Source organism: Phocoena phocoena, chromosome 5 (assembly GCF_963924675.1).
Source record: "Phocoena phocoena chromosome 5, mPhoPho1.1, whole genome shotgun sequence".
Taxonomy (NCBI): Eukaryota; Metazoa; Chordata; class Mammalia; order Artiodactyla; family Phocoenidae; genus Phocoena; species Phocoena phocoena.
In genome coordinates, this window is record NC_089223.1 from 118,240,847 (window position 1) to 118,254,237 (window position 13,391).

Consider the following 13,391-nt stretch of genomic DNA (forward strand, 5'->3'; position numbering starts at 1 on the left):
ATTCTTAACCACTGCGCCACCAGGGAAGTCCAGAATACAGGCACTCTTAATAATACCAGATACCAAAATAGAGCTATGATGTTCACTCATGCTTATTCTAATGTGTAACAGCATTTCAATAGGATTAGTAGAATAGCTTCTGTATATTAAAATTTTTAGCTGGAAGACAGTTTAATGTCCAGATCTGTTACTCAGCTACATTTTAGATTTTAAACTTAATTTAATTATTATAGCATATCAGGCAGTATACATTTAATTTAATGAAATTAACACTTAGGTTTATACAATAGCTTTCTTACTCAGATCCCAATGATTTTCAGAATCCAGAGATTTCCAAGCTGAAATTCTTCATTTTCATGGAACTGTTGTAGCTAAATTTATATATGGATTATTTCTTCCTTGACAGGCACACACATTCACTATAGTATGAAAAAAGAGTCTGAAAGAAAATATAGTGAAATGTATATCTTTGGGTGATGGGTAGATTTGAGGTGACTTATTAAATCTTCTTTACTGTATAGTATAGGCTTTATGATTCTTTTATAGTTAGGAAAAACATAAATATTTTCAGTTTCAAAAAAACATACAATTCCAGCATAGGTGATACGTAATTTGACAATATATTTTTTTAAGATTATTTTTTGATGTGGACCACTTTAAAAGTCTTTATTGAATTTGTTACAATATTGCTTCTGTTTTATGTTTTTGTTTTTTGGCTGTGAGACATGTGAGATCTTTGCTCCCCAGCCAGGAATCAACCCTCACCCCCTGCATTGGAAGGCGAAGTCCTAACCACTGGACTGCTAGGGAAGTCCCTTGATAATAATTTTATAATATAGTTTGACAATAACTTTTTCTTTTCTCTTGAAATTATGTAAAACCTGTAGGGGCAAATACCCTGTTCTTTCCTTGGCACTGCTGATTTGTCCATACTGTTGAAATAAACCACTCAGTGGAAGGTATACTTTAATGACTGTAAACTATAAGGAGTACATTAAAGCATCCCAGGAATGACCCCAAATAACAAACAGTAAACATGGTAAACAGAAATTGTATCTATCCAGGATTTCTCAACCCTTTTACACTATGAAAAATTACTGAAGGCCCCCAGAGAGCTTCTGTTTATGTAGTTTATATCTATGAGTATTTATCATATTAGATATTAAATCTGAGAAATCTTTGAAATATTTATTAATTCACTTAAAATAATAATGAATACCAATTATGTGTTAAAATACATAATATAGATTTTTCAGAATAACAACAAGAAGTAGTGAAAAGTGGCACTGTTTTACATTTTTGTAAATGTCTTTAATATATGCCTTAATAGAAGACAGCTGGATTCTTTTATCTGCTTCTGCATTCAATTTGTTGCAATATGGTATTTAGGTTGAAGTATATGAAGAAAACTTGGCTTCATGCAAATATGTAGTTGGAAAGAGGATAACTTTTTCAGCTAATTGTGGATATTCTTCTTTAATATTACACCAAATGTCAACAAGTAATAGTTTGTTAGAGACTAGTTGCAATGTGAAATCTGAAACCACATCAGTAAACTTTTAATACTTTTGAGCTTGGCCTATTTCTCAAGGAAGGTTTCTGAAAGAAGTCTGACTTTTGATTTTAAAAATAATGAAGTATAATATTCCAATAATAATAAAACAATCCCAAGAGAATTCCAAGGATATTTCAACGATTAATTTGCATCCAAGTGTTTTCTAAAACATTTGAGCACCACTCAAATCTCTGAGCTTGATTTCTTTATTCTTAGATACATCAACTTTAAAGTTTACTATTTGTTGCATAGATGAGGTCTTAAAGCCTTTGCTTTTCATCTCTTCGGAGGTAACTTTACATATATGAATTCATCAGATGTGAGCATGTAGGAATACAGTAAAGGCCTGATCAGTGTTTGCTGGCATGGTATTCTACTGTTGCAGAGCTCTGTCCTCACTGTAAGTATGAACAAAAGTATTTCCAAACAAAACCTTTGCTTGAGCCCTGAGAACCAAAATATTGATTTCCAAAAGAAAATATTTGTTTCAATTGTGACAGATATTTTTATGCCAGAAATTGAAGGCAAAATACACATTTTGCATTATGACACTCATATGTCAGATCTTATTAAAAGTAATTTAGAATGTTCCTACACATTGCTTTTGATGATGTCTCTTTTCTTTGTAAACATTTGTACAAAATGTCTCAACAAGGAACCTATTATAAAAACTTCTTAAAGTCCTCCTTCTTTCAAAATGAGGTCTAGTTGACTTCACTAGGAAATGTGGATGACATGTTTTCATGTTCTTTTTTTAATGGCAAAAACAATGATGTCACTCTTTACAAACAAGTCCAATAGCAATACTAGAGACTACCTGCAGATGTGGCTATCAAATATATTCAAGATTCCAAGGAAGCCATCCTTTATCCTCCCTACTCTCCCAGAATAGATCAGATTCTCCTAATGTGCACTCTTATTCCTACAGTCTTGGATTTCCCCATATTGCACTCATTGCAGTAGCTAATTACTTCTTTGCACAGTCAGTTGATTAATAACTGCTTCTCTCACTATACTGTTAGCTCCAAGAAGGAAAGGTCTGAGCCAGATTTTCCATCTCATCCCCAGGACCTCCAGCACGGTCTTTGGCACGCGATGGGAACTCTTTAAGAGTTGCAGAATATATGATAGAATACTTCGGAGCATTTAATGCACTTTGGAGTCCCCAGAGTATTTTCCTATACCTTTTATATTTCGGGATTCTTCATCCTTCTTGAAATTGGCTTTTGTGATAAATCTGAGTTCTCATTTCTTTCTCACCTCGTTGATTGTTCCATTTTTGTCTTCCTTCATGGCTTTTGTTTTAATTTCTAGTTCTTTAAGGCAAGCATGAAGTTCTGTCTTGCCCTTTACTATTGTTCTCTTTTATACACTTTCTCTCGGTTACCCATAACCTCTGAGATTCTCAAATCTAAATCCCTAATCCCAATCTCTCCCTCAAACCATGGTTTTGCACCTTCCTGGTAGTCTCTCTACATTTCCAACCAGATATTCATCTTTAAAGCCAATAGATCTCTGACTAAATTCATCATCTTTCATCCTACTTCAATTGTCTCCTGTGCTTCTCTGCGTCCCGGCAGTTACGTTTGTGCCGCCTTTATCTTTGCTTTCACTGAGTCCTGTCAGGTCTCTATCTCACTCAGAGTCCATGTGTTCATCCCAGTTACCATCACATTAGCTCACACCTTGGCTTTCTCATGTCTGTCCTGTTGTAATAGCATTTATACTCCCCCTTCTCTTTGCTGGTTCTTTTGGTTTTAATACATCTTGTATACTGGTATGAGAGTAACTTTTCCCACAGAATTTTTCTCTTAAAAACTTTCATTCAATTAATAATTTGAACATTGCCTGGGCATTTGATGGTATTAAGGAATTTTAAAATAAATTTATTTATTTATTTATGGCTGTGTTGCTGCACACTGGCTTTCTCTAGTTGCGGCAAGCCGGGGCTACTCTTCGTTGCAGTGCACGGGCTTCTCATTGCAGTGGCTTCTCTTGTGAGCATGGACTCTAGGTGCGTGGGCTTCAGTAGTTGTGGCATGTGGGCTCAGTAATTGTGGCTTTTGGGCTCTGGAGCACAGGCTCAGTAGTTGTGGTGCACGGGCTTCGTTGCTCTGAGGCATGTGGGATCTTCCCAGACCAGGGCTCAAACCCATGTGCCCTGCAGTGGCAGGCGGATTCTTAACCACTCCACCACCAGGGAAGTCCCAAGGAATTATTATTTTTAGATCTGATAGTGGTTTTGAGGTTGTATTAGAAAGGAAAAGAGGCCCTTATCTTTTATGCATACATACTGAAGTATTTATGAATAATTGATATGATCCTTGGATTTGATTCAACTCATATGGAGTGAGAAAACATGGATGGAAGTGTAGATAGATAGGCTGGAGTTGATGCTTACTCAGACTAGTTGATGGGCACATGGAGGTTCACTATACTGTTCCTTATAATCTTATATATGTTTGAAATTTTGCATAATAAAAATTATTTTAAATCAACTCTTCAGTTCTTTAAGTGCTCGTAAAATAAAGTCCAAACTCTTTATTTAGGAATAGAAAGCCACAAGCCAATCGCAGTCTATCCTCCCAGTGTCATTGGCCAGTGCCTCCCACATATATCCTTTGCTTGTGTGGCAGATTAGCAGACTCTGCGTTGTGTGTGTGACCGTCTTTCCCCAATCCTCTGCGTTCCTGTACACTTCTTACCATGAGCACCTTGGCTGCAGGATTGCCTTTAGTCTAGGTATAAGGTAGTTTGCAAGAGCTGTACATCGCTATAAAGCCATCAACCAATGACAAAGAGGGTTGGTGATTAAATTCCCCAGCTGTTTTCTCTTTTGGGTGGATCCCCCAGAAGTCTCCAATGGACTTGAGTTCCATTTGCCCACACTGGTATCTTACTGTTGAACACATTAGTATTGCTTTCCTTCCCTTCTCGGTCTCACCTCTCCACTTCTGTACTGGATCAGTTGCATCGAGTCCTAGTTTCAGGCTCTCCTGGGGGGTCGCCAATCTCACCCAGCTGTTAACTTGTCTGGTTCTGTGCCTTTGTTCAAGCCACGCTCTTGGCATGCGTGCCCCTCCATACCTATTACTTGTATCATTGCCTCTTCTAATCTTAAATTTTAAAACAATGCTAGTTTTAGAAAACTTTGAATATATAAACATTACAGAGAAAACAAAAACCATTCATGGTTACAACACCCCACAGATGGACATTTTCTTTAGTCTTTTTCTGTGTGTGTGTCTGCAATCATCTGACCATTTTCCTGGGGCTTGAAGATCCACTTCCAGGATGGCTTACTCACATGGTTCTTGGCAGGATCCCTTGGTTCCTCACTGACTTTGGCAGAAGGTTTCGGTTCCTTGCATATTGGCCTAAAAGGGCATCCTGAGTGTTCACACAACATGGTAGCTGGTTTCAGCAGGGAACGTGATTTAAGGGAGAGAGCAAGAAGAAAGTTACAATATCTTATTATGACTTACCCTTGAAAGTAACCTACCACTTCTGCCTTATTCCATTGGTCACACCAACGAACCCAGATACAAAGTAGGAGGAAACTATATAGGAGCGTGAATATTATGAGGCTGGGAACATTGAGGGCATCTTTGAAGCTGGCTAGCAGAGCTAGTTTGTAATCTGGAGCTGCTTTGGGGGTTTTCAAAAACTGCCGTTAGGGCATACCTTTTTTATGTCTTTCTAGCCTGGCCTCTGAAGAGGAATCATTTCATGTCCCTTTTCACTGTGTCTCACCTGCCTCTTTAAGATCTCAGACTTTCTTCTAGTTCTATTTTAATGATACTGTTTTTCTTTGTTGTTACTATTCTGAAAATTTTCCAAGTCTGCGAATAAGACTCAGGCATCTTTTTCAAACCACTCCCATTTCTTCCTAATTTATATATTTTTTAATATTTATTTATTTATTTCATTTTGGGCTGTGTTGGGTCCCAGTTGCGGCATGCAGGCTCTTCGCTGCGGTGCACAGGCTTCTCTCTCTAGTTGTGGCATGCAGGCTCTAGAGTGCATGGGCTCTGCAGTTGCAGCACAGGCTCTCTAGTTGTGGCTTGCATGCTCAGTAGGCGTGGTGCACGTGCTTAGTTGCCCCACAGCATGTGGGATCCCATTTCCCCATCAGGGATCGAACCCATGTCCCCTGAATTGGAAGGTGGATTCCCAACCACTGGACCACCAGGAAAGTCCCCCATTTCTTCCTAATTTCTAAAGCATATCTGATTTCTAGATTTAGAATGTTCCAGAAACATCCCTGTTAAATCACTTTCTTAGGCTTTGTTGCCTTATTTTCAGGATTGTTTCTTTACCTTAAGAAAAGAAGATGAAATAGTATTTTTATTATAACAGCTCCCTCCATTTTTAGTTGTTCATTGATAAAATCTATCACTCTTCCCTTGGTGAAATAATAGTTTGGGTCTCATATCTAAAACTACCATCAGAATCTGTGTATTAAAGACAGTCTGTGTTATAGTGGTGAGAGGGTAAGTTTTGAGGCCATAGGCAAAGCTGCATGACTCCTAAAGTGAACCCTTTCACAGATTTCTCCTTGGCCCTGAGTATAGTTTAAAGCAGAATAAGAAGGAAAATTATCAGGGCAGCTGAATTACACCTGCCCGTCGAGGGCCTGCACTAGGAATTTAAGACTAAGACTCCACCCATTAGTATTATGGCCTTTATGGAACTTTGTTGCCTTTGGATTTAAGTCATGAAGATATTTTCTAATAATTTATCCAAACATTTCACATTCATGAAATTATTTATTTTAGCGATAATGTAAAGTTTACAGCATAACATTAAATTTAATTAAACCTTCAAAACAACGTAAATAGACATTACAATTAAAATAAAACTATGACAGGATGTACATGATGGTCAGCAGGGAAAACTTGTTCTACAACTATTTTATAATCGAGCTATAAAATTAGTTCAAATACTACACTTGTTTTTTCAGTACCTATCAATAAAAATTGCAGAGTTTTGTCATTTGAAGATTGTAATTCATGATTGAACATAATGAGGAGTCCTTAATGGGGGATGTGCCTTTTCTTAAATGTCCCATTTTTATAACTCGGACCCTCAACATTCTTCAAATGCAGCACTCATTTTCCTGCTCTTGTTTCTTCACTTTGAAGGCTAATTTGTTAGCTTTCTTCTCTGCTCTCTGTTCCCTGTGCTCTTCTTTTATAACTTGCTTTCTTGCTCTTTTCTTTGCTTTCATTTTTAGAATGTGGTTGAGTTGATACCTTAAGTAGATCATTGCCATTAATCATCTACACTTATTAACTTGTTCTGCTGTGAGTCCTTTCTTTGGTAAGCCATTGAGAGGTATTCCTGTTCTATTAAATACTTGGATTTGTTTGGGCTTTGGTTAATATTTGATAAGCTAAGGATGGTTGAATAAATGGGAGCATGTGCTACAAATGAATTCACAATCCCACTTCTCTTTTGCTTCTTCTAGAACTAGAGAAACCATCTCTTCTTCCTCAGACTCATCAATATCATTAACTGGCAGACCTTCATCCTCAGAGTCTTAAAGTGTATTCAACTTCATACAATTCTCTGCCTTCTCTTTGCATTCGTCATTTAAAACTTCATGTAACCGATTGCTATCTATTGATACATTAATGGAACCCTCCAATTTGGCATTATCTGGCGCTCCAATCTTGTTATCATCTTAATTGCTCGTAAAACTTCTCAAACTGCTCATGTAGGGTCAGCTGCTCATTTCTTCTTGCGACTGAGGAAGTAATAGAATTCTCTATGAAGTGACTTTTTATTTCTTCTTCCTAAAAAATGGCTTCCTATGACTTCATGAGGTTTGCACAGGCAGACGAATCATCTTCATTTGAGAATGGGCTTTAAAAATCATAGTCATCGGGTTTCCCTGGTGGCGCAGTGGTTGAGAGGCCGCCTGCCGATACGGGGGACACGGGTTCGTGCCCCGGTCCGGGAAGATCCCACATGCCGCGGAGCGGCTGGGCCCGTGAGCCATGGCCGCTGAGCCTGCGCGTCCGGAGCCTGTGCTCCGCAACGGGAGAGGCCACAACAGTGAGAGGCCCGCGTACCGCAAAAAAAAAAAAAAAAAAAAATCATAGTCATCGTTCCTCCCTATCACTTTCCTTCCCGTCCATATCTTTCCACTCACTGCCATTTTCAGCTTTAGATTTCTTTCCATCTATTCCCTCTTCCTCTCTTGTTCCTCATCACCCTGAAGGATAAAATCATTTTCACATAGATGCCGGATAACAAAGTCGAAATCATCACCAAGAGCTGCAACAACATCAGGATCCAAATCCAGTTGAGGACCCAAAATAGCAGCTGTTTTATTTACCAGTTCAATACCTTCCTTAAATTCTGATGCAAACTCTGATTAAGGCAAAGTAAATCCATGGCCTAGAATTATTAAAGTTTCCTCTTTCTCATCTCTCCTGTTACGCTGAAGGTATTTTGAATTTAAGCACATAGGGCCCAGATGATTCTTTCAAGTGCCGTAGGTAGTTATAATCATTGTCAAAGAACTCTTCATAACTTCCTCTGTTTTGCTCACATTCTTCATTTATTTTGTGTAGGCAACAGAACCCTCTGGGGTGCATTTTCATCTGCTACTAAAGACTCTTTGACTCGAATGGACCATGTGGAAAAGACACAGTTTTCCTCTCTCTAAAGAGCTTTCCCTCCCATTCTGTTGCTGTGTGGGGCTCACACCAAGAACAGTGACCTGAGGGTCCCAGAACAGGTGACACATCTTGGAAGTGGACAAGGCCTACCTAGTAGCCACGTCTTAAGGCCATGCCATACATCTACTCTTGGACTTCACACTGCAGGTCTGAAGAATTGGCTCAGAGACACAATAAAAGCTGCAAATATTATTCCACCCAACAATGCTGAAAAACACTTAATCCCTGCCTCAGCTACACCTGCAAGGTCAGCCAAAGCTGTCAAAAGAGTCTCAAGTTACCTGTCTGACTCTGTGCCCCACTCAGGCTTGAAAACCCACATGGCCTAACACAGTAAAGCCCCAGCCTTGATCAAAACACTGGTTTCCCATGCTATTTTGTCCCCTCCCTCATCCATTTCTTATTTATTTCTCAAGGTTGCTTGCCCATTTACCAAGATGTTGGAGTCTGAGTGGATCAATAAGTACTTGATCCCTTCTCCCCATCCTGAGTCTGGAACCAATATAGAGACAGATGTAGGCTCCCAAGAGAAGAAACTAATCACTTAATATATCACCTTTATTAAAAAGAAAGCTGATTTCTAGAATCAGAGAACTCCAGAGATTGTCCTTTTAAATTAAACTCTTAGTCTCTGGCTTCCATGTGTTCACTGAGTGTTGTTTCTACCTTATTTAACCCCAAAATGAAACTTATTCTTTTCATAATATAGACCTCCACTAGTTGTTATTTGTTCATTAATAAGTCTACTAATTTTGCCTAGTTAAATAACAATTTGGATTTCTTAAGATCTGTGGCCAAATAGGTATGCACCCCCAATTTAGACACAGTTACCCATCTTGCCACTGGCACAGCTGACAAGCACAAGCCTCACTCGTATGGCAGGTCCCTTACTCCATCACAGAGAGCCGTGCATGGCTCCTGAGGTCAGGTTGTCACTGAAAGAGGAATGGCTTATATTGAATGGCCCAGTTGATTCCCCCAAACTTTCCAGTCAGGTACATCATTCCTCACCTGGTTGGAGCAGAAGTCAGAAAGGTTAGTTACTTCAGTAGATGAACTTCTACATAAAACCTGAAGCCAGGTAAATGGAACTCCCTCCCAGTAGATATATTGTCTGTCCATCAATATGTGAGAGGTAATTTCAGTGCCCCCCAGTCCACCCCCAGTTTTAAGGCTAAGGTAGTTAGTTAGCTCAGCTGATTCAGAAGACAGAGCAATCATCAGAGGAAAGTACCAGTAGCACATCTAGTCTCATCCCTGATGATAATTGTTTCTGCTATATAGGTAACCTACTAGTCAGTGAAGACATTCAGATTTGGTTAACAGAAAGTTTAGTTACAAAGGTCAAATCAAATTTCCTCCATTTAACTTTCATGATTTTTCCCCTCCAGTCTGAATTATAGAACAGAAAATGGGAATGACCATTTGTTAGCATTCTGCATGCCACTGAAGAATGTTCCTACCATATTATGTGGAGGCTAGGTGTAAATTAGAGGATATGCTCCCACTTTGTTTTATGAGGCATTGACATAGCTGTCTTATATATAGAGATATATAGAGATAACAGTCTGAGAATTGCTTGAGAATGTTTGAGAATGATGCAAAAAAGAATCTTGGGTTAGGCTTGGAAACAAATATAATTTAGAATATAATGTAGTCCATAAGAAAATGTGTTGATTTACATGTTTATATAACTGATTGTGACATTTGAAGTGATTATAATATAGCAGGTAGAGAGAAAATTATATCTTTGTAAATATAAGTCAGTGCATTAAGAGCAAGAAATTAGTATTGTGAAATTCCAAAATTAATTTGTTATATCAAATATGCACAGTATTCCTCTTCCCTCTTTTCTATTTTTGTCATCTAATGGATTAATTGTATACATTTTTTGGAGTCCATTTTACCTCCATAGTTAGCTTATTAGCTGTAACTCTTGGCCATCTTACTTGCTAGATTGTTTTAGAGTGTGTATTATGCATCTTTAACTTATCACAGTCTAACTCCAAGTGATAACCTATTTTACATACAGAATGAGAATATAAATATAATATACTTCCATTACTTTACTCTCTGCCTTTTTGCTACTGTCATCATACAGTTTACTTCTAGATATCTTAATAACCACCTAATACATTGTCACCATTTTTACTTTGAATGGTTGATTATATTTGAAAGATTAATAATAATAAAATAATAATTTTAAATTTTTCTTTTTTTATTGAAGTGTAGTTGATTTACCGTGTTGTGCCCATCTCTGCTATGCAGCACAGTGACTCTGTTATACACACGTATACATTCTTTTTTTGTTTTGTTTTTTAACATCTTTATTGGAGTATAATTGCTTTACAATGGTGTGTTAGTTTCTGCTTTACAACAAAATGAATCAGTGATATATATACATATGTTCTCATATCTCTTCCCTCTTGCGTCTCCCTCCCTCCCACCCTCCCTATCGCACCCCTCCAGGCTGTCACAAAGCACTGAGCTGATCTCCCTGTGCTATGTGGCTGCTTCCCACTGGCTACCTACCTTAAGTTTGGTAGTCTATATATGTCCATGCCTCTCTCTCGCTTTGTCACAGCTTACCCTTCCCCCTCCCCATATCCTCAAGTCCATTCTCTAGTAGGTCTGTGTCTTTATTCCTGTTTTACCCCTAGGTTCTTCATGACATTTTTTTTTCTTAAATTCCATATATATGTGTTAGCATACGGTATTTGTCTCTCTTTCTGACTTACTTCACTCTGTATGACAGACTCTAGGTCCATCCACCTCATTACAAATAGCTCAATTTCATTTCTTTTTATGGCTGAGTAATATTCCATTGTATATATGTGCCACATCTTCTTTATCCATTCATCCGATGATGGGCACATAGGTTGTTTCCATCTCCTGGCTATTGTAAATAGAGCTGCAATGAACATTTTGGTACATGACTCTTTTTGAATTATGGTTTTCTCAGGGTATATGCCCAGTAGTGGGATTGCTGGGTCATATGGTAGTTCTATTTGTAGTTTTTTAAGGAACCTCCATACTGTTCTTTACAGTGGCTGTATCAATTTACATTCCCACCAACAGTGCAAGAGTGTTCCCTTTTCTCCACACCCTCTCCAGCATTTATTGTTTCTAGATTTTTTGATGATGGCCATTCTGACTGGTGTGAGATGATATCTCATTGTAGTTTTGATTTGCATTTCTCTAATGATTAGTGATGTTGAGCATTCTTTCATGTGTTTGTTGGCAGTCTGTATATCTTCTTTGGAGAAATGTCTGTTTAGGTCTTCTGCCCATTTTTGGATTGGGTTGTTTGTTTTTTTGTTATTGAGCTGCATGAGCTGCTTATAAATTTTGGAGATTAATCCTTTGTCAGTTGCTTCATTTGCAAATATTTTCTCCCATTCTGAGGGTTGTCTTTTGGTCTTGTTTATGGTTTCCTTTGCTGTGCAAAAGCTTTTAAGTTTCATTAGGTCCCATTTGTTTATTTTTGTTTTTATTTCCGTTTCTCTAGGAGGTGGGTCAGAAAGGATCTTGCTGTGATTTATGTCATAGAGTGTCCTGCCTATGTTTTCCTCTAAGAGTTTGATAGTTTCTGGCCTTACATTTAGGTCTTTAATCCATTTTGAGCTTATTTTTGTGTATGGTGTTAGGGAGTGATCTAATCTCATACTTTTACATGTACCTGTCCAGTTTTCCCAGCACCACTTATTGAAGAGGCTGTCCTTTCTCCACTGTACATTCCTGCCTCCTTTATCAAAGATAAGGTGACCATATGTGCTTGGGTTTATCTCTGGGCTTTCTATCCTGTTCCGTTGATCTGTATTTCTGTTTTTGTGCCAGTACCATACTGTGTTGATTACTGTAGCTTTGTAGTATAGTCTGAAGTCAGGGAGCCTGATTCCTCTAGCTCCGTTTTTCATTCTCAAGATTGCTTTGGCTATTCGGTGTCTTTTGTGTTTCCATACAAATTGCGAAAAATTTTTTTCTAGTTCTGTGAAAAATGCCAGTGGTAGTTTGATAGGGATTGCATTGAATCTATAGATTGCTTTGGGTAGTAGACTCATTTTCACAATGTTGATTCTTCCAATCCAAGAACATGGTATACCTCTCCATCTATTTGTATCATCTTTAATTTCTTTCATCAGTGTCTTATAATTTTCTGCATACAGGTCTTTTATCTCCTTAGGTAGGTTTATTCCTAGATATTTTATTCTTTTTGTTGCAATGGTAAATGGGAGTGTTTTCTTGATTTCACTTTCAGATTTTTCATCATTAGTGTATAGGAATGCCAGAGATTTCTGTGCATTAATTTTGTATCCTGCTACTTTACCAAATTCATTGATTAGCTCTAGTAGTTTTCTGGTAGCATCTTTAGGATTCTCTATGTATAGTATCATGTCATCTGCAAATAGTGACAGCTTTACTTCTTCTTTTCCGATTTGGATTCCTTTTATTTCCTTTTCTTCTCTGATTGCTGTGGCTAAAACTTCCAAAACTATGTTGAATAAGAGTGGTGAGAGTGGGCAACCTTGTCTTTTTCCTGATCTTCTTTTTTAATATTCTTTTCCATTATGGTTTATCCCAGGAGACTGGATATAGTTCCCTGTGCTATACAGTAGGACCTTGTTGTTTATCCATTATAAATGTAATTGTTTGCATCTACCTATACCAAACTCCCAGTCCATCCCTCTGTCTCTCCCCTTCCCCCTTGGCAACCACAAGTCTGATCTCTATGTCTGTGAGTTTGTTTCTGTTTTGCAGATAGGTTCATTTGTGTCATATTTTAGATTCCACATATAAGTGATATCATGGTTATTTGTCTTTCTCTTTCTGGCTTAGTTCACTTAGTATGATAACCTCTAGTTACATCCATGTTGCTGCAAATGGCATTATTTTGTTCCTTTTTGTGGCTGAGTAGTATTCCATTGTATATATGTACCACATCTTCTTTATCCACTCATCTGTTGATGGACCTTTAGGTTGTTTCCATGTTTTGGCTATTGCAAACAGTGCTGCTATGAACATAGGGGTGCTTGTATCTTTTTGAATTATAGTTTTGTTCGGGTTTATGCCCAGGAGTGGGATTGCTGGATCATATGGTAACTCTATTGTTAGTTTTCTGAGGAACCTCCATGCCGTTTTCTGTAGTG

General features: G+C 38.0%; 1 pseudogene; it reads right to left on the reverse strand.

The window, feature by feature from the left end:
- Positions 1-6,653: 6,653 nt before the first annotated feature.
- On the reverse strand, positions 6,654-8,312 carry LOC136123251 (protein LTV1 homolog pseudogene; annotated as a pseudogene).
- Between the last annotated feature and the right edge of the window lie 5,079 nt (positions 8,313-13,391).